The sequence below is a fragment of the Neovison vison genome, chromosome 13 (genome assembly GCF_020171115.1).
Source record: "Neovison vison isolate M4711 chromosome 13, ASM_NN_V1, whole genome shotgun sequence".
Classification (NCBI taxonomy): Eukaryota; Metazoa; Chordata; class Mammalia; order Carnivora; family Mustelidae; genus Neogale; species Neogale vison.
This window is the reverse complement of record NC_058103.1, coordinates 124,954,377-124,980,952: the sequence shown is the minus strand read 5'-3', so window position 1 is coordinate 124,980,952 and position 26,576 is coordinate 124,954,377. Positions and strand designations below refer to the sequence as shown.

Genomic DNA, 26,576 nt, shown 5'->3' with positions numbered 1-26,576 from the left:
GTGCCCATGGCGCCTGCCATCTCCCGCCAGGCCCAGAGTCTCCCACTCACCTGTCTTGGGCAACGCTGCGCCTACCACCTGGCGCCCAAGGCACGCTGCAAGACACAAGGAGACAAGGGTTCGTGAGGCATGGCTCCCGAGGAGCTGTCCTCGGAGGGGGATTCGGTCTCTAGGCCGGTGGCCTGCCTCAACACCTCGAGGGGCCCCCGACGTGCACGGGCGGTCCAGGGCAGGAGCAGGGATCCCCGAGGGATCCTTGGCCTCAAGCTCCCAACTGCAGCGCCCCTCCAGGGTCCCGAGGCTCCGGGGGATGCTGAGATCCCGCCACAGAAGCCTGCATTGGGCCTCAGCGTAATCCTATTGAGCATGATTTTTAGGTCATCATCGCTCTTCGAGACCATATGAGTTCTCATCATTGACCCAAGCAAGTTGGTGGCGATGCGTGCGGTCCCGTCGCACCCAGACCCCGCTTACCGGGGCCGCGTGCCGGACTGCGCCATGCGCCGGGGTCCTGAGACATTGGACCTGTGGGCAGGGCTGGGCCAGGCAAGACGAGCTGGTGCGGGCGATCTCCTCGATGGTGGATGGGCTTCTGAGGAGAGACGGAGAGACCAGCTGTCCAAACGCCCCGGTCTGGGGCCCCGGCCAGACGGCCGAGGGCTACCTTTCCCAAAGACCTGGCCGGTGGCGGCCGGGCATATGGCCGACCCACGCACGGCTGATGTGCGCACAGACGGAGCAGGGCCCAGGGTGCCAGCTGCCCTTACCTGGGCATCCCCAAACAAGGGAGATCGAGGCCCCTGGGCGAGCCCAGCCGTCGGCAGAACGGCACGTGAGCATGGCACGGAGCACAGGGTTTCGACGGGTCCCCGCTGTCTCCCGTGGACGTGAGCTGAGGGGGGCGGTCAGGGACTGTGGGCCGGGACGCCGCCCACCCACACCTGGTCCTACCTGGGAGCCAAGGATCGGAGCCCCTACCCTGGAAGCCCAAGGTGGCTCGGGCCCAGGGCTGCCCCAGGGCCGAGCACTGAATGCCAGGTCACTCTCCACCACGACGGCCAGGCACACCGCCCACTGCCCGCCCCGGGCGAGGGTCCGGACTCTCGCCGTGCAGCGCCGCTTCGTCAGGACCCATCCCAGGTGCTTGAGAGTCTCAGGGGAGAGGCTCCGACGCAATGGCTGATAGGGCCTGGAACTCGCAGATCCTACCCCTAGGCCCAGTGGTACCTGGCTGTCTGGCGAGCACAAGGAATCCTCCTGCGCTCTTCGGAAGCAGCCTGGCGGGGTCTCCAGCCCCTTGGGCGTCTGCGCTGGGGCACCGGAGCTCAGGCCTCGTCAGCCCGCCGAAACATGCCAAGTCCCGTGCCTCGAGCAGCACCCAGTGGCTGAAGGACACAGAAGCTTCTGAGACCAAGGGTCTCACGTGCCCTACGTTCCTGGGCCCACGGGACACGCCCGGATGGGTCAGGAGGCCTCAGGGGCACCTGGGCCTATGGCGGCCACTCCGCAATTTCCAGGACTTGCCAGCCACACGGCCCCACGTTCGCGTTCCCTGCACCTGGGATGGCTCAAGGGCACCCGCTCACGGGGAGGTCAACGACGTCTGGACAACGAGGACAGCCACCCCAAGCCCAGGGCCTGCTGCAGAGTCACTGCTGGGCTACCCGCTTCCCAAGGCGTCTCGGGCCTCCCTCCAAGCCCAGAGGCTTCCGCTCACCTATGTTGCTTGTCGACGCACCGAGAACCTTGCCAGCCAGGCCCGCCGAAGGACACGAGGGGACCAGGAGGGCCAAGCCATGGCTCCCGGGGAGCTGTCCTGGGAAGAGGATTGGGACGGTGGGCAAGCATGAGTGCCGGAACAGCCCCGTGGGCACCCGCAGGTGCGCCTACGTTCCGGGCCCAACGCAGAGACGCTCGAGAGTTCCTTCTCCTCTAGCGCCCAGCTGCAGCGAGCCCTCAATGCCCCGAGGGTCTGCGGGATGCTGATCCCCGCACGGTCCTCTGCACTGGGCCTCAGCGTAATCCTATTGAGCATGATTTTTAGGTCATCATCGCTCTTCGAGACCATATTAGTTCTCATCATTGACCCAAGCGAGCCGGGGGCGACGCGTGAGGTCCCTGCCCACCCACAACGCGCTTACCGAGGGAGCGATCGGGGCAGGCCCATGCCCCGGCGATCTGAGACACGGGCCCTTTGGGCGGGGCTGGGAGAAGCAAGACTTGGTCGTCTAGGCGAGATCCTCCCTTGGGAAGGGGTTTCTAAGGACAGAGGTAGAGGCCGTCTATCAGAGGGGCCTGCTCCGTGGCACGTGCCCCATGCGGCCACGATGGGTCACGCCCGAAGCCCTGGCCGCTGCTGGCCAGGCGTGTGGATGAAGGACCCAAGGCTCGGCGCCGCAAGCAAGGAACAGGGCCCTGGGAGGCCGCTGTCCATCCCTGGGCCTCCAGAAAGAGTGGATATCAGGGCCCCTGTGGGAGCCACCCCTTGCTGAGAAAGGCCCCAGGACGTGGCCGGGAACGCTGGGTTATCGATGCCTAACACCTCGATGCCTACCGGGGCCCCAAGACAACGGGGGCGGCCCCAGAACGTACGGCCAGGAAGACGCCGACCCCAGATTGGCCCGGCTGTCGACCAGGCCTCCGGGCACTGGCACTCGCAGCCAACGTTCGCCCCCATGCCCAGATGGTAAAGGTCTGGAGTGGGAGTCGTGGGTGAAGGTCTCCCAACAGCGCAAGGCAGGAGACCACTGCCCTGCCCTGCAACGGGGTCCTGAGTCTCCCCGCGTGGCGGCCCCTCCTCTTGGGCCTGGGAGGACAGGCTCTCGCCCAGTGCCCGCTGGGGCCTGGGGCTCGCCCATTCTTGCCCAAGGCCAGCCAAACCATGCTCAATCGTCAGCCCAAGGAAACAGGGAGGGCTGTAGTTCAGCAGCCTCCCAGGCTCCCCACGTCCTTGGGAGTCTGGTTCATAGGGTAGGAGCTCTGCCCTCTCCAGCCCCAAGCAACATGCGCTGGGGTTGCCTCGAGCAATCACCACTGGCTCAGGGGGACAGAAGCCCCTGACGCCAAGGGTCCTCCGACCCGTCTCCTCGCGGGCCCACAGGACACAAAGGGAGGTCCAAGGAGGCCTCAGGGGCACGCCGATCGATGGAGGCATCCCCCCGGGATCCAGTCGTGCCAGTCACGCGGCCCAACGTTTATATTCCCTGACCTGGGATAGCTCAAGGGAGCCTGTTCACGGGCAAGCCAACGCGGTGTGGACAACGGGGGCCCCCACCCCTAGCACAGCGGTGGAGCCAGTGCCCCTGCCGTGACTGGGGCCTCGCGGACTGTGCCCATGGCGCCTGCCATCTCCCGCCAGGCCCAGAGTCTCCCACTCACCTGTCTTGGGCAACGCTGCGCCTACCACCTGGCGCCCAAGGCACGCTGCAAGACACAAGGAGACAAGGGTTCATGAGGCATGGCTCCCGAGGAGCTGTCCTCGGAGGGGGATTCGGTCTCTAGGCCGGTGGCCTGCCTCAACACCTCGAGGGGCCCCCGACGTGCACGGGCGGTCCAGGGCAGGAGCACGGATCCCCGAGGGATCCTTGGCCTCAAGCTCCCAACTGCAGCGCCCCTCCAGGGTCCCGAGGCTCCGGGGGATGCTGAGATCCCGCCACAGAAGCCTGCATTGTGCCTCAGCGTAATCCTATTGAGCATGATTTTTAGGTCATCATCGCTCTTCGAGACCATATGAGTTCTCATCATTGACCCAAGCAAGTTGGTGGCGATGCGTGCGGTCCCGTCGCACCCAGACCCCGCTTACCGGGGCCGCGTGCCGGACTGCGCCATGCGCCGGGGTCCTGAGACATTGGACCTGTGGGCAGGGCTGGGCCAGGCAAGACGAGCTGGTGCGGGCGATCTCCTCGATGGTGGATGGGCTTCTGAGGAGAGACGGAGAGACCAGCTGTCCAAACGCCCCGGTCTGGGGCCCCGGCCAGACGGCCGAGGGCTACCTTTCCCAAAGACATGGCCGGTGGCGGCCGGGCATATGGCCGACCCACGCACGGCTGATGTGCGCACAGACGGAGCAGGGCCCAGGGTGCCAGCTGCCCTTACCTGGGCATCCCCAAACAAGGGAGATCGAGGCCCCTGGGCGAGCCCAGCCGTCGGCAGAACGGCACGTGAGCATGGCACGGAGCACAGGGTTTCGACGGGTCCCCGCTGTCTCCCGTGGACGTGAGCTGAGGGGGGCGGTCAGGGACTGTGGGCCGGGACGCCGCCCACCCACACCTGGTCCTACCTGGGAGCCAAGGATCGGAGCCCCTACCCTGGAAGCCCAAGGTGGCTCGGGCCCAGGGCTGCCCCAGGGCCGAGCACTGAATGCCAGGTCACTCTCCACCACGACGGCCAGGCACACCGCCCACTGGCCGCCCCGGGCGAGGGTCCGGACTCTCGCCGTGCAGCGCCGCTTCGTCAGGACCCATCCCAGGTGCTTGAGAGTCTCAGGGGAGAGGCTCCGACGCAATGGCTGATAGGGCCTGGAACTCGCAGATCCTACCCCTAGGCCCAGTGGTACCTGGCTGTCTGGCGAGCACAAGGAATCCTCCTGCGCTCTTCGGAAGCAGCCTGGCGGGGTCTCCAGCGCCTTGGGCGTCTGCGCTGGGGCACCGGAGCTCAGGCCTCGTCAGCCCGCCGAAACATGCCAAGTCCCGTGCCTCGAGCAGCACCCAGTGGCTGAAGGACACAGAAGCTTCTGAGACCAAGGGTCTCACGTGCCCTACGTTCCTGGGCCCACGGGACACGCCCGGATGGGTCAGGAGGCCTCAGGGGCACCTGGGCCTATGGCGGCCACTCCGCAATTTCCAGGACTTGCCAGCCACACGGCCCCACGTTCGCGTTCCCTGCACCTGGGATGGCTCAAGGGCACCCGCTCACGGGGAGGTCAACGACGTCTGGACAACGAGGACAGCCACCCCAAGCCCAGGGCCTGCTGCAGAGTCACTGCTGGGCTACCCGCTTCCCAAGGCGTCTCGGGCCTCCCTCCAAGCCCAGAGGCTTCCGCTCACCTATGTTGCTTGTCGACGCACCGAGAACCTTGCCAGCCAGGCCCGCCGAAGGACACGAGGGGACCAGGAGGGCCAAGCCATGGCTCCCGGGGAGCTGTCCTGGGAAGAGGATTGGGACGGTGGGCAAGCATGAGTGCCGGAACAGCCCCGTGGGCACCCGCAGGTGCGCCTACGTTCCGGGCCCAACGCAGAGACGCTCGAGAGTTCCTTCTCCTCTAGCGCCCAGCTGCAGCGAGCCCTCAATGCCCCGAGGGTCTGCGGGATGCTGATCCCCGCACGGTCCTCTGCACTGGGCCTCAGCGTAATCCTATTGAGCATGATTTTTAGGTCATCATCGCTCTTCGAGACCATATGAGTTCTCATCATTGACCCAAGCGAGCCGGGGGCGACGCGTGAGGTCCCTGCCCACCCACAACGCGCTTACCGAGGGAGCGATCGGGGCAGGCCCATGCCCCGGCGATCTGAGACACGGGCCCTTTGGGCGGGGCTGGGAGAAGCAAGACTTGGTGGTCAAGGCGAGATCCTCCCTTGGGAAGGGGCTTCTAAGGACAGAGGGAGAGGCCGTCTATCAGAGGGGCCTGCTCCGTGGCACGTGCCCCATGCGGCCACGATGGGTCACGCCCGAAGCCCTGGCCGCTGCTGGCCAGGCGTGTGGATGAAGGACCCAAGGCTCGGCGCCGCAAGCAAGGAACAGGGCCCTGGGAGGCCGCTGTCCATCCCTGGGCCTCCAGAAAGAGTGGATATCAGGGCCCCTGTGGGAGCCACCCCTCGCTGAGAAAGGCCCCAGGACGTGGCCGGGATCGCTGGGTTATCGATGCCTAACACCTCGATGCCTACCGGGGCCCCAAGACAACGGGGGCGGCCCCAGAACGTACGGCCAGGAAGACGCCGAACCCAGATTGGCCCGGCTGTCGTCCATGCATCCCGGCGCTGGCACTCGCAGCCAACGTTCGCCCCCATGCCCAGATGGTAAACGTCTGGAGGGGGAGTCGCGGGTCACCGTCTCCCAAAGGCCCAAGGCAGGAGACCTCTGCCCTGCCCTGCAACGGGGTCCTGAGTCTCCCCGCGTGGCGGCCCCTCCTCTTGGGCCTGGGAGGACAGGCTCTCGCCCAGTGCCCGCTGGGGCCTGGGGCTCGCCCATTCTTGCCCAAGGCCAGCCAAACCATGCTCAATCGTCAGCCCAAGGAAACAGGGAGGGCTGTAGTTCAGCAGCCTCCCGGGCTCCCCACGTCCTTGGGAGTCTGGTTCATAGGGTAGGAGCTCTGCCCTCTCCAGCCCCAAGCAACATGCGCTGGGGTTGCCTCGAGCAATCACCACTGGCTCAGGGGGACAGAAGCCCCTGACGCCAAGGGTCCTCCGACCCGTCTCCTCGCGGGCCCACAGGACACAAAGGGAGGTCCAAGGAGGCCTCAGGGGCACGCCGATCGATGGCGGCATCCCCCCGGGATCCAGTCGTGCCAGTCACGCGGCCCAACGTTCACATTCCCTGACCTGGGATGGCTTAAGGGAGCCTGTTCACGGGCAAGCCAACGCGGTGTGGACAACGGGGGCCCCTACCCCTAGCACAGCGGTGGAGCCAGTGCCCCTGCCGTGACTGGGGCCTCGCGGACTGTGCCCATGGCGCCTGCCATCTCCCGCCAGGCCCAGAGTCTCCCACTCACCTGTCTTGGGCAACGCTGCGCCTACCACCTGGCGCCCAAGGCACGCTGCAAGACACAAGGAGACAAGGGTTCGTGAGGCATGGCTCCCGAGGAGCTGTCCTCGGAGGGGGATTCGGTCTCTAGGCCGGTGGCCTGCCTCAACACCTCGAGGGGCCCCCGACGTGCACGGGCGGTCCAGGGCAGGAGCAGGGATCCCCGAGGGATCCTTGGCCTCAAGCTCCCAACTGCAGCGCCCCTCCAGGGTCCCGAGGCTCCGCGGGATGCTGAGATCCCGCCACAGACGCCTGCATTGGGCCTCAGCGTAATCCTATTGAGCATGATTTTTAGGTCATCATCGCTCTTCGAGACCATATGAGTTCTCATCATTGACCCAAGCAAGTTGGTGGCGATGCGTGCGGTCCCGTCGCACCCAGACCGCGCTTACCGGGGCCGCGTGCCGGACTGCGCCATGCGCCGGGGTCCTGAGACATTGGACCTGTGGGCAGGGCTGGGCCAGGCAAGACGAGCTGGTGCGGGCGATCTCCTCGATGGTGGATGGGCTTCTGAGGAGAGACGGAGAGACCAGCTGTCCAAACGCCCCGGTCTGGGGCCCCGGCCAGACGGCCGAGGGCTACCTTTCCCAAAGACCTGGCCGGTGGGGGCCGGGCATATGGCCGACCCACGCACGGCTGATGTGCGCACAGACGGAGCAGGGCCCAGGGTGCCAGCTGCCCTTACCTGGGCATCCCCAAACAAGGGAGATCGAGGCCCCTGGGCGAGCCCAGCCGTCGGCAGAACGGCACGTGAGCATGGCACGGAGCACAGGGTTTCGACGGGTCCCCGCTGTCTCCCGTGGACGTGAGCTGAGGGGGGCGGTCAGGGACTGTGGGCCGGGACGCCGCCCACCCACACCTGGTCCCACCAGGGAGCCAAGGATCGGAGCCCCTACCCTGGAAGCCCAAGGTGGCTCGGGCCCAGGGCTGCCCCAGGGCCGAGCACTGAATGCCAGGTCACTGTCCACCACGACGGCCAGGCACACCGCCCACTGGCCACCCCGGGCGAGGGTCCGGACTCTCGCCGTGCAGCGCCGCTTCGTCAGGACCCATCCCAGGTGCTTGAGAGTCTCAGGGGAGAGGCTCCGACGCAATGGCTGATAGGGCCTGGAACTCGCAGATCCTACCCCTAGGCCCAGTGGTACCTGGCTGTCTGGCGAGCACAAGGAATCCTCCTGCGCTCTTCGGAAGCAGCCTGGCGGGGTCTCTAGCGCCTTGGGCGTGTACGCTGGGGCACCGGAGCTCAGGTCTCGTCAGCACGCCGAAACATGCCAAGTCCCCGGCCTCGAGCAGCACCCAGTGGCTGAAGGACACAGAAGCTTCTGAGACCACGGGTCTCACGTGCCCTACGTTCCTGGGCCCACGGGACACGCCCGGATGGGTCAGGAGGCCTCAGGGGCACCTGGGCCTATGGCGGCCACTCCGCGCTTTCCAGGACTTGCCAGCCACACGGCCCCACGTTCGCGTTCCCTGCACCTGGGATGGCTCAAGGGCACCCGCTCACGGGGAGGTCAACGACGTCTGCACAACGAGGACCGCCACCCCAAGCCCAGGGCCTGCTGCAGAGTCACTGCTGGGCTACCCGCTTCCCAAGGCGTCTCGGGCCTCCCTCCAAGCCCAGAGGATTCCGCTCACCTATGTTGCTTGTCGACGCACCGAGAACCTTGCCAGCCAGGCCCGCCGAAAGACACGAGGGGACGAGGAGGGCCAAGCCATGGCTCCCGGGGAGCTGTCCTGGGAAGAGGATTGGGACGGTGGGCAAACATGAGTGCCGGAACAGCCCCGTGGGCACCCGCAGGTGCGCCTACGTTCCGGGCCCAACGCAGAGACGCTCGAGAGTTCCTTCTCCTCTAGCGCCCAGCTGCAGCGAGCCCTCAATGCCCCGAGGGTCTGCGGGATGCTGATCCCCGCACGGTCCTCTGCACTGGGCCTCAGCGTAATCCTATTGAGCATGATTTTTAGGTCATCATCGCTCTTCGAGACCATATGAGTTCTCATCATTGACCCAAGCGAGCCGGGGGCGACGCGTGAGGTCCCTGCCCACCCACAACGCGCTTACCGAGGGAGCGATCGGGGCAGGCCCATGCCCCGGCGATCTGAGACACGGGCCCTTTGGGCGGGGCTGGGAGAAGCAAGACTTGGTCGTCAAGGCGAGATCCTCCCTTGGGAAGGGGCTTCTAAGGACAGAGGGAGAGGCCGTCTATCAGAGGGGCCTGCTCCGTGGCACGTGCCCCATGCGGCCACGATGGGTCACGCCCGAAGCCCTGGCCGCTGCTGGCCAGGCGTGTGGATGAAGGACCCAAGGCTCGGCGCCGCAAGCAAGGAACAGGGCCCTGGGAGGCCGCTGTCCATCCCTGGGCCTCCAGAAAGAGTGGATATCAGGGCCCCTGTGGGAGCCACCCCTTGCTGAGAAAGGCCCCAGGACGTGGCCGGGAACGCTGGGTTATCGATGCCTAACACCTCGATGCCTACCGGGGCCCCAAGACAACGGGGGCGGCCCCAGAACGTACGGCCAGGAAGACGCCGACCCCAGATTGGCCCGGCTGTCGACCAGGCCTCCGGGCACTGGCACTCGCAGCCAACGTTCGCCCCCATGCCCAGATGGTAAAGGTCTGGAGTGGGAGTCGTGGGTGAAGGTCTCCCAACAGCGCAAGGCAGGAGACCACTGCCCTGCCCTGCAACGGGGTCCTGAGTCTCCCCGCGTGGCGGCCCCTCCTCTTGGGCCTGGGAGGACAGGCTCTCGCCCAGTGCCCGCTGGGGCCTGGGGCTCGCCCATTCTTGCCCAAGGCCAGCCAAACCATGCTCAATCGTCAGCCCAAGGAAACAGGGAGGGCTGTAGTTCAGCAGCCTCCCAGGCTCCCCACGTCCTTGGGAGTCTGGTTCATAGGGTAGGAGCTCTGCCCTCTCCAGCCCCAAGCAACATGCGCTGGGGTTGCCTCGAGCAATCACCACTGGCTCAGGGGGACAGAAGCCCCTGACGCCAAGGGTCCTCCGACCCGTCTCCTCGCGGGCCCACAGGACACAAAGGGAGGTCCAAGGAGGCCTCAGGGGCACGCCGATCGATGGCGGCATCCCCCCGGGATCCAGTCGTGCCAGTCACGCGGCCCAACGTTCATATTCCCTGACCTGGGATGGCTCAAGGGAGCCTGTTCACGGGCAAGCCAACGCGGTGTGGACAACGGGGGCCCCCTCCCCTAGCACAGCGGTGGAGCCAGTGCCCCTGCCGTGACTGGGGCCTCGCGGACTGTGCCCATGGCGCCTGCCATCTCCCGCCAGGCCCAGAGTCTCCCACTCACCTGTCTTGGGCAACGCTGCGCCTACCACCTGGCGCCCAAGGCACGCTGCAAGACACAAGGAGACAAGGGTTCGTGAGGCATGGCTCCCGAGGAGCTGTCCTCGGAGGGGGATTCGGTCTCTAGGCCGGTGGCCTGCCTCAACACCTCGAGGGGCCCCCGACGTGCACGGGCGGTCCAGGGCAGGAGCAGGGATCCCCGAGGGATCCTTGGCCTCAAGCTCCCAACTGCAGCGCCCCTCCAGGGTCCCGAGGCTCCGGGGGATGCTGAGATCCCGCCACAGACGCCTGCATTGGGCCTCAGCGTAATCCTATTGAGCATGATTTTTAGGTCATCATCGCTCTTCGAGACCATATGAGTTCTCATCATTGACCCAAGCAAGTTGGTGGCGATGCGTGCGGTCCCGTCGCACCCAGACCCCGCTTACCGGGGCCGCGTGCCGGACTGCGCCATGCGCCGGGGTCCTGAGACATTGGACCTGTGGGCAGGGCTGGGCCAGGCAAGACGAGCTGGTGCGGGCGATCTCCTCGATGGTGGATGGGCTTCTGAGGAGAGACGGAGAGACCAGCTGTCCAAACGCCCCGGTCTGGGGCCCCGGCCAGACGGCCGAGGGCTACCTTTCCCAAAGACATGGCCGGTGGCGGCCGGGCATATGGCCGACCCACGCACGGCTGATGTGCGCACAGACGGAGCAGGGCCCAGGGTGCCAGCTGCCCTTACCTGGGCATCCCCAAACAAGGGAGATCGAGGCCCCTGGGCGAGCCCAGCCGTCGGCAGAACGGCACGTGAGCATGGCACGGAGCACAGGGTTTCGACGGGTCCCCGCTGTCTCCCGTGGACGTGAGCTGAGGGGGGCGGTCAGGGACTGTGGGCCGGGACGCCGCCCACCCACACCTGGTCCTACCTGGGAGCCAAGGATCGGAGCCCCTACCCTGGAAGCCCAAGGTGGCTCGGGCCCAGGGCTGCCCCAGGGCCGAGCACTGAATGCCAGGTCACTCTCCACCACGACGGCCAGGCACACCGCCCACTGGCCGCCCCGGGCGAGGGTCCGGACTCTCGCCGTGCAGCGCCGCTTCGTCAGGACCCATCCCAGGTGCTTGAGAGTCTCAGGGGAGAGGCTCCGACGCAATGGCTGATAGGGCCTGGAACTCGCAGATCCTACCCCTAGGCCCAGTGGTACCTGGCTGTCTGGCGAGTACAAGGAATCCTCCTGCGCTCTTCGGAAGCAGCCTGGCGGGGTCTCCAGCGCCTTGGGCGTCTGCGCTGGGGCACCGGAGCTCAGGCCTCGTCAGCCCGCCGAAACATGCCAAGTCCCGTGCCTCGAGCAGCACCCAGTGGCTGACGGACACAGAAGCTTCTGAGACCAAGGGTCTCACGTGCCCTACGTTCCTGGGCCCACGGGACACGCCCGGATGGGTCAGGAGGCCTCAGGGGCACCTGGGCCTATGGCGGCCACTCCGCAATTTCCAGGACTTGCCAGCCACACGGCCCCACGTTCGCGTTCCCTGCACCTGGGATGGTTCAAGGGCACCCGCTCACGGGGAGGTCAACGACGTCTGGACAACGAGGACAGCCACCCCAAGCCCAGGGCCTGCTGCAGAGTCACTGCTGGGCTACCCGCTTCCCAAGGCGTCTCGGGCCTCCCTCCAAGCCCAGAGGCTTCCGCTCACCTATGTTGCTTGTCGACGCACCGAGAACCTTGCCAGCCAGGCCCGCCGAAGGACACGAGGGGACCAGGAGGGCCAAGCCATGGCTCCCGGGGAGCTGTCCTGGGAAGAGGATTGGGACGGTGGGCAAGCATGAGTGCCGGAACAGCCCCGTGGGCACCCGCAGGTGCGCCTACGTTCCGGGCCCAACGCAGAGACGCTCGAGAGTTCCTTCTCCTCTAGCGCCCAGCTGCAGCGAGCCCTCAATGCCCCGAGGGTCTGCGGGATGCTGATCCCCGCACGGTCCTCTGCACTGGGCCTCAGCGTAATCCTATTGAGCATGATTTTTAGGTCATCATCGCTCTTCGAGACCATATGAGTTCTCATCATTGACCCAAGCGAGCCGGGGGCGACGCGTGAGGTCCCTGCCCACCCACAACGCGCTTACCGAGGGAGCGATCGGGGCAGGCCCATGCCCCGGCGATCTGAGACACGGGCCCTTTGGGCGGGGCTGGGAGAAGCAAGACTTGGTCGTCAAGGCGAGATCCTCCCTTGGGAAGGGGCTTCTAAGGACAGAGGGAGAGGCCGTCTATCAGAGGGGCCTGCTCCGTGGCACGTGCCCCATGCGGCCACGATGGGTCACGCCCGAAGCCCTGGCCGCTGCTGGCCAGGCGTGTGGATGAAGGACCCAAGGCTCGGCGCCGCAAGCAAGGAACAGGGCCCTGGGAGGCCGCTGTCCATCCCTGGGCCTCCAGAAAGAGTGGATATCAGGGCCCCTGTGGGAGCCACCCCTCGCTGAGAAAGGCCCCAGGACGTGGCCGGGATCGCTGGGTTATCGATGCCTAACACCTCGATGCCTACCGGGGCCCCAAGACAACGGGGGCGGCCCCAGAACGTACGGCCAGGAAGACGCCGACCCCAGATTGGCCCGGCTGTCGACCAGGCCTCCGGGCACTGGCACTCGCAGCCAACGTTCGCCCCCATGCCCAGATGGTAAAGGTCTGGAGTGGGAGTCGTGGGTGAAGGTCTCCCAACAGCGCAAGGCAGGAGACCACTGCCCTGCCCTGCAACGGGGTCCTGAGTCTCCCCGCGTGGCGGCCCCTCCTCTTGGGCCTGGGAGGACAGGCTCTCGCCCAGTGCCCGCTGGGGCCTGGGGCTCGCCCATTCTTGCCCAAGGCCAGCCAAACCATGCTCAATCGTCAGCCCAAGGAAACAGGGAGGGCTGTAGTTCAGCAGCCTCCCAGGCTCCCCACGTCCTTGGGAGTCTGGTTCATAGGGTAGGAGCTCTGCCCTCTCCAGCCCCAAGCAACATGCGCTGGGGTTGCCTCGAGCAATCACCACTGGCTCAGGGGGACAGAAGCCCCTGACGCCAAGGGTCCTCCGACCCGTCTCCTCGCGGGCCCACAGGACACAAAGGGAGGTCCAAGGAGGCCTCAGGGGCACGCCGATCGATGGCGGCATCCCCCCGGGATCCAGTCGTGCCAGTCACGCGGCCCAACGTTTATATTCCCTGACCTGGGATGGCTCAAGGGAGCCTGTTCACGGGCAAGCGAACGCGGTGTGGACAACGGGGGCCCCCACCCCTAGCACAGCGGTGGAGCCAGTGCCCCTGCCGTGACTGGGGCCTCGCGGACTGTGCCCATGGCGCCTGCCATCTCCCGCCAGGCCCAGAGTCTCCCACTCACCTGTCTTGGGCAACGCTGCGCCTACCACCTGGCGCCCAAGGCACGCTGCAAGACACAAGGAGACAAGGGTTCGTGAGGCATGGCTCCCGAGGAGCTGTCCTCGGAGGGGGATTCGGTCTCTAGGCCGGTGGCCTGCCTCAACACCTCGAGGGGCCCCCGACGTGCACGGGCGGTCCAGGGCAGGAGCAGGGATCCCCGAGGGATCCTTGGCCTCAAGCTCCCAACTGCAGCGCCCCTCCAGGGTCCCGAGGCTCCGGGGGATGCTGAGATCCCGCCACAGAAGCCTGCATTGTGCCTCAGCGTAATCCTATTGAGCATGATTTTTAGGTCATCATCGCTCTTCGAGACCATATGAGTTCTCATCATTGACCCAAGCAAGTTGGTGGCGATGCGTGCGGTCCCGTCGCACCCAGACCCCGCTTACCGGGGCCGCGTGCCGGACTGCGCCATGCGCCGGGGTCCTGAGACATTGGACCTGTGGGCAGGGCTGGGCCAGGCAAGACGAGCTGGTGCGGGCGATCTCCTCGATGGTGGATGGGCTTCTGAGGAGAGACGGAGAGACCAGCTGTCCAAACGCCCCGGTCTGGGGCCCCGGCCAGACGGCCGAGGGCTACCTTTCCCAAAGACATGGCCGGTGGCGGCCGGGCATATGGCCGACCCACGCACGGCTGATGTGCGCACAGACGGAGCAGGGCCCAGGGTGCCAGCTGCCCTTACCTGGGCATCCCCAAACAAGGGAGATCGAGGCCCCTGGGCGAGCCCAGCCGTCGGCAGAACGGCACGTGAGCATGGCACGGAGCACAGGGTTTCGACGGGTCCCCGCTGTCTCCCGTGGACGTGAGCTGAGGGGGGCGGTCAGGGACTGTGGGCCGGGACGCCGCCCACCCACACCTGGTCCTACCTGGGAGCCAAGGATCGGAGCCCCTACCCTGGAAGCCCAAGGTGGCTCGGGCCCAGGGCTGCCCCAGGGCCGAGCACTGAATGCCAGGTCACTCTCCACCACGACGGCCAGCCACACCGCCCACTGGCCGCCCCGGGCGAGGGTCCGGACTCTCGCCGTGCAGCGCCGCTTCGTCAGGACCCATCCCAGGTGCTTGAGAGTCTCAGGGGAGAGGCTCCGACGCAATGGCTGATAGGGCCTGGAACTCGCAGATCCTACCCCTAGGCCCAGTGGTACCTGGCTGTCTGGCGAGCACAAGGAATCCTCCTGCGCTCTTCGGAAGCAGCCTGGCGGGGTCTCCAGCGCCTTGGGCGTCTGCGCTGGGGCACCGGAGCTCAGGCCTCGTCAGCCCGCCGAAACATGCCAAGTCCCGTGCCTCGAGCAGCACCCAGTGGCTGAAGGACACAGAAGCTTCTGAGACCAAGGGTCTCACGTGCCCTACGTTCCTGGGCCCACGGGACACGCCCGGATGGGTCAGGAGGCCTCAGGGGCACCTGGGCCTATGGCGGCCACTCCGCAATTTCCAGGACTTGCCAGCCACACGGCCCCACGTTCGCGTTCCCTGCACCTGGGATGGCTCAAGGGCACCCGCTCACGGGGAGGTCAACGACGTCTGGACAACGAGGACAGCCACCCCAAGCCCAGGGCCTGCTGCAGAGTCACTGCTGGGCTACCCGCTTCCCAAGGCGTCTCGGGCCTCCCTCCAAGCCCAGAGGCTTCCGCTCACCTATGTTGCTTGTCGACGCACCGAGAACCTTGCCAGCCAGGCCCGCCGAAGGACACGAGGGGACCAGGAGGGCCAAGCCATGGCTCCCGGGGAGCTGTCCTGGGAAGAGGATTGGGACGGTGGGCAAGCATGAGTGCCGGAACAGCCCCGTGGGCACCCGCAGGTGCGCCTACGTTCCGGGCCCAACGCAGAGACGCTCGAGAGTTCCTTCTCCTCTAGCGCCCAGCTGCAGCGAGCCCTCAATGCCCCGAGGGTCTGCGGGATGCTGATCCCCGCACGGTCCTCTGCACTGGGCCTCAGCGTAATCCTATTGAGCATGATTTTTAGGTCATCATCGCTCTTCGAGACCATATGAGTTCTCATCATTGACCCAAGCGAGCCGGGGGCGACGCGTGAGGTCCCTGCCCACCCACAACGCGCTTACCGAGGGAGCGATCGGGGCAGGCCCATGCCCCGGCGATCTGAGACACGGGCCCTTTGGGCGGGGCTGGGAGAAGCAAGACTTGGTGGTCAAGGCGAGATCCTCCCTTGGGAAGGGGCTTCTAAGGACAGAGGGAGAGGCCGTCTATCAGAGGGGCCTGCTCCGTGGCACGTGCCCCATGCGGCCACGATGGGTCACGCCCGAAGCCCTGGCCGCTGCTGGCCAGGCGTGTGGATGAAGGACCCAAGGCTCGGCGCCGCAAGCAAGGAACAGGGCCCTGGGAGGCCGCTGTCCATCCCTGGGCCTCCAGAAAGAGTGGATATCAGGGCCCCTGTGGGAGCCACCCCTCGCTGAGAAAGGCCCCAGGACGTGGCCGGGATCGCTGGGTTATCGATGCCTAACACCTCGATGCCTACCGGGGCCCCAAGACAACGGGGGCGGCCCCAGAACGTACGGCCAGGAAGACGCCGAACCCAGATTGGCCCGGCTGTCGTCCATGCATCCCGGCGCTGGCACTCGCAGCCAACGTTCGCCCCCATGCCCAGATGGTAAACGTCTGGAGTGGGAGTCGCGGGTCACCGTCTCCCAAAGGCCCAAGGCAGGAGACCTCTGCCCTGCCCTGCAACGGGGTCCTGAGTCTCCCCGCGTGGCGGCCCCTCCTCTTGGGCCTGGGAGGACAGGCTCTCGCCCAGTGCCCGCTGGGGCCTGGGGCTCGCCCATTCTTGCCCAAGGCCAGCCAAACCATGCTCAATCGTCAGCCCAAGGAAACAGGGAGGGCTGTAGTTCAGCAGCCTCCCAGGCTCCCCACGTCCTTGGGAGTCTGGTTCATAGGGTAGGAGCTCTGCCCTCTCCAGCCCCAAGCAACATGCGCTGGGGTTGCCTCGAGCAATCACCACTGGCTCAGGGGGACAGAAGCCCCTGACGCCAAGGGTCCTCCGACCCGTCTCCTCGCGGGCCCACAGGACACAAAGGGAGGTCCAAGGAGGCCTCAGGGGCACGCCGATCGATGGCGGCATCCCCCCGGGATCCAGTCGTGCCAGTCACGCGGCCCAACGTTCACATTCCCTGACCTGGGATGGCTCAAGGGAGCCTGTTCACGGGCAAGCCAACACGGTGTGGACAACGGGGGCCCCTACCCCTAGCACAGCGGTGGAGCCAGTGCCCCTGCCGTGACTGGGGCCTCGCGGACTGTGCCCATGGCGCCTGCCATCTCCCGCCAGGCCCAGAGTCTCCCACTCACCTGTCTTGGGCAACGCTGCGCCTACCACCTGGCGCCCAAGGCACGCTGCAAGACACAAGGAGACAAGGGTTCGTGAGGCATGGCTCCCGAGGAGCTGTCCTCGGAGGGGGATTCGGTCTCTAGGCCGGTGGCCTGCCTCAACACCTCGAGGGGCCCCCGACGTGCACAGGCGGTCCAGGGCAGGAGCAGGGATCCCCGAGGGATCCTTGGCCTCAAGCTCCCAACTGCAGCGCCCCTCCAGGGTCCCGAGGCTCCGCGGGATGCTGAGATCCCGCCACAGACGCCTGCATTGGACCTCAGCGTAATCCTATTGAGCATGATTTTTAGGTCATCATCGCTCTTCGAGACCATATGAGTTCTCATCATTGACCCAAGCAAGTTGGTGGCGATGCGTGCGGTCCCGTCGCACCCAGACCCCGCTTACCGGGGCCGCGTGCCGGACTGCGCCATGCGCCGGGGTCCTGAGACATTGGACCTGTGGGCAGGGCTGGGCCAGGCAAGACGAGCTGGTGCGGGCGATCTCCTCGATGGTGGATGGGCTTCTGAGGAGAGACGGAGAGACCAGCTGTCCAAACGCCCCGGTCTGGGGCCCCGGCCAGACGGCCGAGGGCTACCTTTCCCAAAGACCTGGCCGGTGGCGGCCGGGCATATGGCCGACCCACGCACGGCTGATGTGCGCACAGACGGAGCAGGGCCCAGGGTGCCAGCTGCCCTTACCTGGGCATCCCCAAACAAGGGAGATCGAGGCCCCTGGGCGAGCCCAGCCGTCGGCAGAACGGCACGTGAGCATGGCACGGAGCACAGGGTTTCGACGGGTCCCCGCTGTCTCCCGTGGACGTGAGCTGAGGGGGGCGGTCAGGGACTGTGGGCCGGGACGCCGCCCACCCACACCTGGTCCCACCTGGGAGCCAAGGATCGGAGCCCCTACCCTGGAAGCCCAAGGTGGCTCGGGCCCAGGGCTGCCCCAGGGCCGAGCACTGAATGCCAGGTCACTGTCCACCACGACGGCCAGGCACACCGCCCACTGGCCACCCCGGGCGAGGGTCCGGACTCTCGCCGTGCAGCGCCGCTTCGTCAGGACCCATCCCAGGTGCTTGAGAGTCTCAGGGGAGAGGCTCCGACGCAATGGCTGATAGGGCCTGGAACTCGCAGATCCTACCCCTAGGCCCAGTGGTACCTGGCTGTCTGGCGAGCACAAGGAATCCTCCTGCGCTCTTCGGAAGCAGCCTGGCGGGGTCTCTAGCGCCTTGGGCGTGTACGCTGGGGCACCGGAGCTCAGGCCTCGTCAGCACGCCGAAACATGCCAAGTCCCCTGCCTCGAGCAGCACCCAGTGGCTGAAGGACACAGAAGCTTCTGAGACCACGGGTCTCACGTGCCCTACGTTCCTGGGCCCACGGGACACGCCCGGATGGGTCAGGAGGCCTCAGGGGCACCTGGGCCTATGGCGGCCACTCCGCGCTTTCCAGGACTTGCCAGCCACACGGCCCCACGTTCGCGTTCCCTGCACCTGGGATGGCTCAAGGGCACCCGCTCACGGGGAGGTCAACGACGTCTGCACAACGAGGACCGCCACCCCAAGCCCAGGGCCTGCTGCAGAGTCACTGCTGGGCTACCCGCTTCCCAAGGCGTCTCGGGCCTCCCTCCAAGCCCAGAGGATTCCGCTCACCTATGTTGCTTGTCGACGCACCGAGAACCTTGCCAGCCAGGCCCGCCGAAGGACACGAGGGGACGAGGAGGGCCAAGCCATGGCTCCCGGGGAGCTGTCCTGGGAAGAGGATTGGGACGGTGGGCAAACATGAGTGCCGGAACAGCCCCGTGGGCACCCGCAGGTGCGCCTACGTTCCGGGCCCAACGCAGAGACGCTCGAGAGTTCCTTCTCCTCTAGCGCCCAGCTGCAGCGAGCCCTCAATGCCCCGAGGGTCTGCGGGATGCTGATCCCCGCACGGTCCTCTGCACTGGGCCTCAGCGTAATCCTATTGAGCATGATTTTTAGGTCATCATCGCTCTTCGAGACCATATGAGTTCTCATCATTGACCCAAGCGAGCCGGGGGCGACGCGTGAGGTCCCTGCCCACCCACAACGCGCTTACCGAGGGAGCGATCGGGGCAGGCCCATGCCCCGGCGATCTGAGACACGGGCCCTTTGGGCGGGGCTGGGAGAAGCAAGACTTCGTCGTCAAGGCGAGATCCTCCCTTGGGAAGGGGCTTCTAAGGACAGAGGGAGAGGCCGTCTATCAGAGGGGCCTGCTCCGTGGCACGTGCCCCATGCGGCCACGATGGGTCACGCCCGAAGCCCTGGCCGCTGCTGGCCAGGCGTGTGGATGAAGGACCCAAGGCTCGGCGCCGCAAGCAAGGAACAGGGCCCTGGGAGGCCGCTGTCCATCCCTGGGCCTCCAGAAAGAGTGGATATCAGGGCCCCTGTGGGAGCCACCCCTTGCTGAGAAAGGCCCCAGGACGTGGCCGGGAACGCTGGGTTATCGATGCCTAACACCTCGATGCCTACCGGGGCCCCAAGACAACGGGGGCGGCCCCAGAACGTACGGCCAGGAAGACGCCGACCCCAGATTGGCCCGGCTGTCGACCAGGCCTCCGGGCACTGGCACTCGCAGCCAACGTTCGCCCCCATGCCCAGATGGTAAAGGTCTGGAGTGGGAGTCGTGGGTGAAGGTCTCCCAACAGCGCAAGGCAGGAGACCACTGCCCTGCCCTGCAACGGGGTCCTGAGTCTCCCCGCGTGGCGGCCCCTCCTCTTGGGCCTGGGAGGACAGGCTCTCGCCCAGTGCCCGCTGGGGCCTGGGGCTCGCCCATTCTTGCCCAAGGCCAGCCAAACCATGCTCAATCGTCAGCCCAAGGAAACAGGGAGGGCTGTAGTTCAGCAGCCTCCCAGGCTCCCCACGTCCTTGGGAGTCTGGTTCATAGGGTAGGAGCTCTGCCCTCTCCAGCCCCAAGCAACATGCGCTGGGGTTGCCTCGAGCAATCACCACTGGCTCAGGGGGACAGAAGCCCCTGACGCCAAGGGTCCTCCGACCCGTCTCCTCGCGGGCCCACAGGACACAAAGGGAGGTCCAAGGAGGCCTCAGGGGCACGCCGATCGATGGCGGCATCCCCCCGGGATCCAGTCGTGCCAGTCACGCGGCCCAACGTTCATATTCCCTGACCTGGGATGGCTCAAGGGAGCCTGTTCACGGGCAAGCCAACGCGGTGTGGACAACGGGGGCCCCCTCCCCTAGCACAGCGGTGGAGCCAGTGCCCCTGCCGTGACTGGGGCCTCGCGGACTGTGCCCATGGCGCCTGCCATCTCCCGCCAGGCCCAGAGTCTCCCACTCACCTGTCTTGGGCAACGCTGCGCCTACCACCTGGCGCCCAAGGCACGCTGCAAGACACAAGGAGACAAGGGTTCGTGAGGCATGGCTCCCGAGGAGCTGTCCTCGGAGGGGGATTCGGTCTCTAGGCCGGTGGCCTGCCTCAACACCTCGAGGGGCCCCCGACGTGCACGGGCGGTCCAGGGCAGGAGCAGGGATCCCCGAGGGATCCTTGGCCTCAAGCTCCCAACTGCAGCGCCCCTCCAGGGTCCCGAGGCTCCGGGGGATGCTGAGATCCCGCCACAGAAGCCTGCATTGTGCCTCAGCGTAATCCTATTGAGCATGATTTTTAGGTCATCATCGCTCTTCGAGACCATATGAGTTCTCATCATTGACCCAAGCAAGTTGGTGGCGATGCGTGCGGTCCCGTCGCACCCAGACCCCGCTTACCGGGGCCGCGTGCCGGACTGCGCCATGCGCCGGGGTCCTGAGACATTGGACCTGTGGGCAGGGCTGGGCCAGGCAAGACGAGCTGGTGCGGGCGATCTCCTCGATGGTGGATGGGCTTCTGAGGAGAGACGGAGAGACCAGCTGTCCAAACGCCCCGGTCTGGGGCCCCGGCCAGACGGCCGAGGGCTACCTTTCCCAAAGACATGGCCGGTGGCGGCCGGGCATATGGCCGACCCACGCACGGCTGATGTGCGCACAGACGGAGCAGGGCCCAGGGTGCCAGCTGCCCTTACCTGGGCATCCCCAAACAAGGGAGATCGAGGCCCCTGGGCGAGCCCAGCCGTCGGCAGAACGGCACGTGAGCATGGCACGGAGCACAGGGTTTCGACGGGTCCCCGCTGTCTCCCGTGGACGTGAGCTGAGGGGGGCGGTCAGGGACTGTGGGCCGGGACGCCGCCCACCCACACCTGGTCCTACCTGGGAGCCAAGGATCGGAGCCCCTACCCTGGAAGCCCAAGGTGGCTCGGGCCCAGGGCTGCCCCAGGGCCGAGCACTGAATGCCAGGTCACTCTCCACCACGACGGCCAGCCACACCGCCCACTGGCCGCCCCGGGCGAGGGTCCGGACTCTCGCCGTGCAGCGCCGCTTCGTCAGGACCCATCCCAGGTGCTTGAGAGTCTCAGGGGAGAGGCTCCGACGCAATGGCTGATAGGGCCTGGAACTCGCAGATCCTACCCCTAGGCCCAGTGGTACCTGGCTGTCTGGCGAGCACAAGGAATCCTCCTGCGCTCTTCGGAAGCAGCCTGGCGGGGTCTCCAGCGCCTTGGGCGTCTGCGCTGGGGCACCGGAGCTCAGGCCTCGTCAGCCCGCCGAAACATGCCAAGTCCCGTGCCTCGAGCAGCACCCAGTGGCTGAAGGACACAGAAGCTTCTGAGACCAAGGGTCTCACGTGCCCTACGTTCCTGGGCCCACGGGACACGCCCGGATGGGTCAGGAGGCCTCAGGGGCACCTGGGCCTATGGCGGCCACTCCGCAATTTCCAGGACTTGCCAGCCACACGGCCCCACGTTCGCGTTCCCTGCACCTGGGATGGCTCAAGGGCACCCGCTCACGGGGAGGTCAACGACGTCTGGACAACGAGGACAGCCACCCCAAGCCCAGGGCCTGCTGCAGAGTCACTGCTGGGCTACCCGCTTCCCAAGGCGTCTCGGGCCTCCCTCCAAGCCCAGAGGCTTCCGCTCACCTATGTTGCTTGTCGACGCACCGAGAACCTTGCCAGCCAGGCCCGCCGAAGGACACGAGGGGACCAGGAGGGCCAAGCCATGGCTCCCGGGGAGCTGTCCTGGGAAGAGGATTGGGACGGTGGGCAAGCATGAGTGCCGGAACAGCCCCGTGGGCACCCGCAGGTGCGCCTACGTTCCGGGCCCAACGCAGAGACGCTCGAGAGTTCCTTCTCCTCTAGCGCCCAGCTGCAGCGAGCCCTCAATGCCCCGAGGGTCTGCGGGATGCTGATCCCCGCACGGTCCTCTGCACTGGGCCTCAGCGTAATCCTATTGAGCATGATTTTTAGGTCATCATCGCTCTTCGAGACCATATGAGTTCTCATCATTGACCCAAGCGAGCCGGGGGCGACGCGTGAGGTCCCTGCCCACCCACAACGCGCTTACCGAGGGAGCGATCGGGGCAGGCCCATGCCCCGGCGATCTGAGACACGGGCCCTTTGGGCGGGGCTGGGAGAAGCAAGACTTGGTGGTCAAGGCGAGATCCTCCCTTGGGAAGGGGCTTCTAAGGACAGAGGGAGAGGCCGTCTATCAGAGGGGCCTGCTCCGTGGCACGTGCCCCATGCGGCCACGATGGGTCACGCCCGAAGCCCTGGCCGCTGCTGGCCAGGCGTGTGGATGAAGGACCCAAGGCTCGGCGCCGCAAGCAAGGAACAGGGCCCTGGGAGGCCGCTGTCCATCCCTGGGCCTCCAGAAAGAGTGGATATCAGGGCCCCTGTGGGAGCCACCCCTCGCTGAGAAAGGCCCCAGGACGTGGCCGGGATCGCTGGGTTATCGATGCCTAACACCTCGATGCCTACCGGGGCCCCAAGACAACGGGGGCGGCCCCAGAACGTACGGCCAGGAAGACGCCGAACCCAGATTGGCCCGGCTGTCGTCCATGCATCCCGGCGCTGGCACTCGCAGCCAACGTTCGCCCCCATGCCCAGATGGTAAACGTCTGGAGTGGGAGTCGCGGGTCACCGTCTCCCAAAGGCCCAAGGCAGGAGACCTCTGCCCTGCCCTGCAACGGGGTCCTGAGTCTCCCCGCGTGGCGGCCCCTCCTCTTGGGCCTGGGAGGACAGGCTCTCGCCCAGTGCCCGCTGGGGCCTGGGGCTCGCCCATTCTTGCCCAAGGCCAGCCAAACCATGCTCAATCGTCAGCCCAAGGAAACAGGGAGGGCTGTAGTTCAGCAGCCTCCCAGGCTCCCCACGTCCTTGGGAGTCTGGTTCATAGGGTAGGAGCTCTGCCCTCTCCAGCCCCAAGCAACATGCGCTGGGGTTGCCTCGAGCAATCACCACTGGCTCAGGGGGACAGAAGCCCCTGACGCCAAGGGTCCTCCGACCCGTCTCCTCGCGGGCCCACAGGACACAAAGGGAGGTCCAAGGAGGCCTCAGGGGCACGCCGATCGATGGCGGCATCCCCCCGGGATCCAGTCGTGCCAGTCACGCGGCCCAACGTTCACATTCCCTGACCTGGGATGGCTCAAGGGAGCCTGTTCACGGGCAAGCCAACACGGTGTGGACAACGGGGGCCCCTACCCCTAGCACAGCGGTGGAGCCAGTGCCCCTGCCGTGACTGGGGCCTCGCGGACTGTGCCCATGGCGCCTGCCATCTCCCGCCAGGCCCAGAGTCTCCCACTCACCTGTCTTGGGCAACGCTGCGCCTACCACCTGGCGCCCAAGGCACGCTGCAAGACACAAGGAGACAAGGGTTCGTGAGGCATGGCTCCCGAGGAGCTGTCCTCGGAGGGGGATTCGGTCTCTAGGCCGGTGGCCTGCCTCAACACCTCGAGGGGCCCCCGACGTGCACAGGCGGTCCAGGGCAGGAGCAGGGATCCCCGAGGGATCCTTGGCCTCAAGCTCCCAACTGCAGCGCCCCTCCAGGGTCCCGAGGCTCCGCGGGATGCTGAGATCCCGCCACAGACGCCTGCATTGGACCTCAGCGTAATCCTATTGAGCATGATTTTTAGGTCATCATCGCTCTTCGAGACCATATGAGTTCTCATCATTGACCCAAGCAAGTTGGTGGCGATGCGTGCGGTCCCGTCGCACCCAGACCCCGCTTACCGGGGCCGCGTGCCGGACTGCGCCATGCGCCGGGGTCCTGAGACATTGGACCTGTGGGCAGGGCTGGGCCAGGCAAGACGAGCTGGTGCGGGCGATCTCCTCGATGGTGGATGGGCTTCTGAGGAGAGACGGAGAGACCAGCTGTCCAAACGCCCCGGTCTGGGGCCCCGGCCAGACGGCCGAGGGCTACCTTTCCCAAAGACCTGGCCGGTGGCGGCCGGGCATATGGCCGACCCACGCACGGCTGATGTGCGCACAGACGGAGCAGGGCCCAGGGTGCCAGCTGCCCTTACCTGGGCATCCCCAAACAAGGGAGATCGAGGCCCCTGGGCGAGCCCAGCCGTCGGCAGAACGGCACGTGAGCATGGCACGGAGCACAGGGTTTCGACGGGTCCCCGCTGTCTCCCGTGGACGTGAGCTGAGGGGGGCGGTCAGGGACTGTGGGCCGGGACGCCGCCCACCCACACCTGGTCCCACCTGGGAGCCAAGGATCGGAGCCCCTACCCTGGAAGCCCAAGGTGGCTCGGGCCCAGGGCTGCCCCAGGGCCGAGCACTGAATGCCAGGTCACTGTCCACCACGACGGCCAGGCACACCGCCCACTGGCCACCCCGGGCGAGGGTCCGGACTCTCGCCGTGCAGCGCCGCTTCGTCAGGACCCATCCCAGGTGCTTGAGAGTCTCAGGGGAGAGGCTCCGACGCAATGGCTGATAGGGCCTGGAACTCGCAGATCCTACCCCTAGGCCCAGTGGTACCTGGCTGTCTGGCGAGCACAAGGAATCCTCCTGCGCTCTTCGGAAGCAGCCTGGCGGGGTCTCTAGCGCCTTGGGCGTGTACGCTGGGGCACCGGAGCTCAGGCCTCGTCAGCACGCCGAAACATGCCAAGTCCCCTGCCTCGAGCAGCACCCAGTGGCTGAAGGACACAGAAGCTTCTGAGACCACGGGTCTCACGTGCCCTACGTTCCTGGGCCCACGGGACACGCCCGGATGGGTCAGGAGGCCTCAGGGGCACCTGGGCCTATGGCGGCCACTCCGCGCTTTCCAGGACTTGCCAGCCACACGGCCCCACGTTCGCGTTCCCTGCACCTGGGATGGCTCAAGGGCACCCGCTCACGGGGAGGTCAACGACGTCTGCACAACGAGGACCGCCACCCCAAGCCCAGGGCCTGCTGCAGAGTCACTGCTGGGCTACCCGCTTCCCAAGGCGTCTCGGGCCTCCCTCCAAGCCCAGAGGATTCCGCTCACCTATGTTGCTTGTCGACGCACCGAGAACCTTGCCAGCCAGGCCCGCCGAAGGACACGAGGGGACGAGGAGGGCCAAGCCATGGCTCCCGGGGAGCTGTCCTGGGAAGAGGATTGGGACGGTGGGCAAACATGAGTGCCGGAACAGCCCCGTGGGCACCCGCAGGTGCGCCTACGTTCCGGGCCCAACGCAGAGACGCTCGAGAGTTCCTTCTCCTCTAGCGCCCAGCTGCAGCGAGCCCTCAATGCCCCGAGGGTCTGCGGGATGCTGATCCCCGCACGGTCCTCTGCACTGGGCCTCAGCGTAATCCTATTGAGCATGATTTTTAGGTCATCATCGCTCTTCGAGACCATATGAGTTCTCATCATTGACCCAAGCGAGCCGGGGGCGACGCGTGAGGTCCCTGCCCACCCACAACGCGCTTAACGAGGGAGCGATCGGGGCAGGCCCATGCCCCGGCGATCTGAGACACGGGCCCTTTGGGCGGGGCTGGGAGAAGCAAGACTTCGTCGTCAAGGCGAGATCCTCCCTTGGGAAGGGGCTTCTAAGGACAGAGGGAGAGGCCGTCTATCAGAGGGGCCTGCTCCGTGGCACGTGCCCCATGCGGCCACGATGGGTCACGCCCGAAGCCCTGGCCGCTGCTGGCCAGGCGTGTGGATGAAGGACCCAAGGCTCGGCGCCGCAAGCAAGGAACAGGGCCCTGGGAGGCCGCTGTCCATCCCTGGGCCTCCAGAAAGAGTGGATATCAGGGCCCCTGTGGGAGCCACCCCTTGCTGAGAAAGGCCCCAGGACGTGGCCGGGAACGCTGGGTTATCGATGCCTAACACCTCGATGCCTACCGGGGCCCCAAGACAACGGGGGCGGCCCCAGAACGTACGGCCAGGAAGACGCCGACCCCAGATTGGCCCGGCTGTCGACCAGGCCTCCGGGCACTGGCACTCGCAGCCAACGTTCGCCCCCATGCCCAGATGGTAAAGGTCTGGAGTGGGAGTCGTGGGTGAAGGTCTCCCAACAGCGCAAGGCAGGAGACCACTGCCCTGCCCTGCAACGGGGTCCTGAGTCTCCCCGCGTGGCGGCCCCTCCTCTTGGGCCTGGGAGGACAGGCTCTCGCCCAGTGCCCGCTGGGGCCTGGGGCTCGCCCATTCTTGCCCAAGGCCAGCCAAACCATGCTCAATCGTCAGCCCAAGGAAACAGGGAGGGCTGTAGTTCAGCAGCCTCCCAGGCTCCCCACGTCCTTGGGAGTCTGGTTCATAGGGTAGGAGCTCTGCCCTCTCCAGCCCCAAGCAACATGCGCTGGGGTTGCCTCGAGCAATCACCACTGGCTCAGGGGGACAGAAGCCCCTGACGCCAAGGGTCCTCCGACCCGTCTCCTCGCGGGCCCACAGGACACAAAGGGAGGTCCAAGGAGGCCTCAGGGGCACGCCGATCGATGGCGGCATCCCCCCGGGATCCAGTCGTGCCAGTCACGCGGCCCAACGTTCATATTCCCTGACCTGGGATGGCTCAAGGGAGCCTGTTCACGGGCAAGCCAACGCGGTGTGGACAACGGGGGCCCCCTCCCCTAG

The 26,576-nt window shown here is 66.5% G+C and overlaps 16 non-coding genes across 16 annotated transcripts; all 16 read right to left on the bottom strand.

The window, feature by feature from the left end:
* Positions 1-341: 341 nt before the first annotated feature.
* On the bottom strand, positions 342-422 carry LOC122894980. Its single transcript, XR_006381968.1, has one exon. It is a non-coding gene; the product is annotated as a small nucleolar RNA SNORD115 (small nucleolar RNA).
* Positions 423-2,008: 1,586 nt separating this feature from the next.
* LOC122895088 lies at positions 2,009-2,089 on the bottom strand. The gene has a single exon (XR_006382071.1). It is a non-coding gene; the product is annotated as a small nucleolar RNA SNORD115 (small nucleolar RNA).
* Positions 2,090-3,669: 1,580 nt separating this feature from the next.
* Positions 3,670-3,750, bottom strand: LOC122895122. The gene has a single exon (XR_006382105.1). It is a non-coding gene; the product is annotated as a small nucleolar RNA SNORD115 (small nucleolar RNA).
* A 1,586-nt stretch (positions 3,751-5,336) lies between these two features.
* LOC122894979 lies at positions 5,337-5,417 on the bottom strand. The gene has a single exon (XR_006381967.1). It is a non-coding gene; the product is annotated as a small nucleolar RNA SNORD115 (small nucleolar RNA).
* A 1,580-nt stretch (positions 5,418-6,997) lies between these two features.
* LOC122894978 lies at positions 6,998-7,078 on the bottom strand. The gene has a single exon (XR_006381966.1). It is a non-coding gene; the product is annotated as a small nucleolar RNA SNORD115 (small nucleolar RNA).
* A 1,586-nt stretch (positions 7,079-8,664) lies between these two features.
* Positions 8,665-8,745, bottom strand: LOC122894977. The gene has a single exon (XR_006381964.1). It is a non-coding gene; the product is annotated as a small nucleolar RNA SNORD115 (small nucleolar RNA).
* Positions 8,746-10,325: 1,580 nt separating this feature from the next.
* On the bottom strand, positions 10,326-10,406 carry LOC122894976. Its single transcript, XR_006381963.1, has one exon. It is a non-coding gene; the product is annotated as a small nucleolar RNA SNORD115 (small nucleolar RNA).
* A 1,586-nt stretch (positions 10,407-11,992) lies between these two features.
* On the bottom strand, positions 11,993-12,073 carry LOC122894975. The gene has a single exon (XR_006381962.1). It is a non-coding gene; the product is annotated as a small nucleolar RNA SNORD115 (small nucleolar RNA).
* Positions 12,074-13,653: 1,580 nt separating this feature from the next.
* On the bottom strand, positions 13,654-13,734 carry LOC122895121. The gene has a single exon (XR_006382104.1). It is a non-coding gene; the product is annotated as a small nucleolar RNA SNORD115 (small nucleolar RNA).
* Positions 13,735-15,320: 1,586 nt separating this feature from the next.
* Positions 15,321-15,401, bottom strand: LOC122894974. Its single transcript, XR_006381961.1, has one exon. It is a non-coding gene; the product is annotated as a small nucleolar RNA SNORD115 (small nucleolar RNA).
* Positions 15,402-16,981: 1,580 nt separating this feature from the next.
* On the bottom strand, positions 16,982-17,062 carry LOC122895115. The gene has a single exon (XR_006382098.1). It is a non-coding gene; the product is annotated as a small nucleolar RNA SNORD115 (small nucleolar RNA).
* Positions 17,063-18,648: 1,586 nt separating this feature from the next.
* On the bottom strand, positions 18,649-18,729 carry LOC122894973. The gene has a single exon (XR_006381960.1). It is a non-coding gene; the product is annotated as a small nucleolar RNA SNORD115 (small nucleolar RNA).
* Positions 18,730-20,309: 1,580 nt separating this feature from the next.
* On the bottom strand, positions 20,310-20,390 carry LOC122895120. Its single transcript, XR_006382103.1, has one exon. It is a non-coding gene; the product is annotated as a small nucleolar RNA SNORD115 (small nucleolar RNA).
* A 1,586-nt stretch (positions 20,391-21,976) lies between these two features.
* LOC122894971 lies at positions 21,977-22,057 on the bottom strand. Its single transcript, XR_006381959.1, has one exon. It is a non-coding gene; the product is annotated as a small nucleolar RNA SNORD115 (small nucleolar RNA).
* Positions 22,058-23,637: 1,580 nt separating this feature from the next.
* LOC122895114 lies at positions 23,638-23,718 on the bottom strand. Its single transcript, XR_006382097.1, has one exon. It is a non-coding gene; the product is annotated as a small nucleolar RNA SNORD115 (small nucleolar RNA).
* A 1,586-nt stretch (positions 23,719-25,304) lies between these two features.
* Positions 25,305-25,385, bottom strand: LOC122894970. The gene has a single exon (XR_006381958.1). It is a non-coding gene; the product is annotated as a small nucleolar RNA SNORD115 (small nucleolar RNA).
* Positions 25,386-26,576: the final 1,191 nt, after the last annotated feature.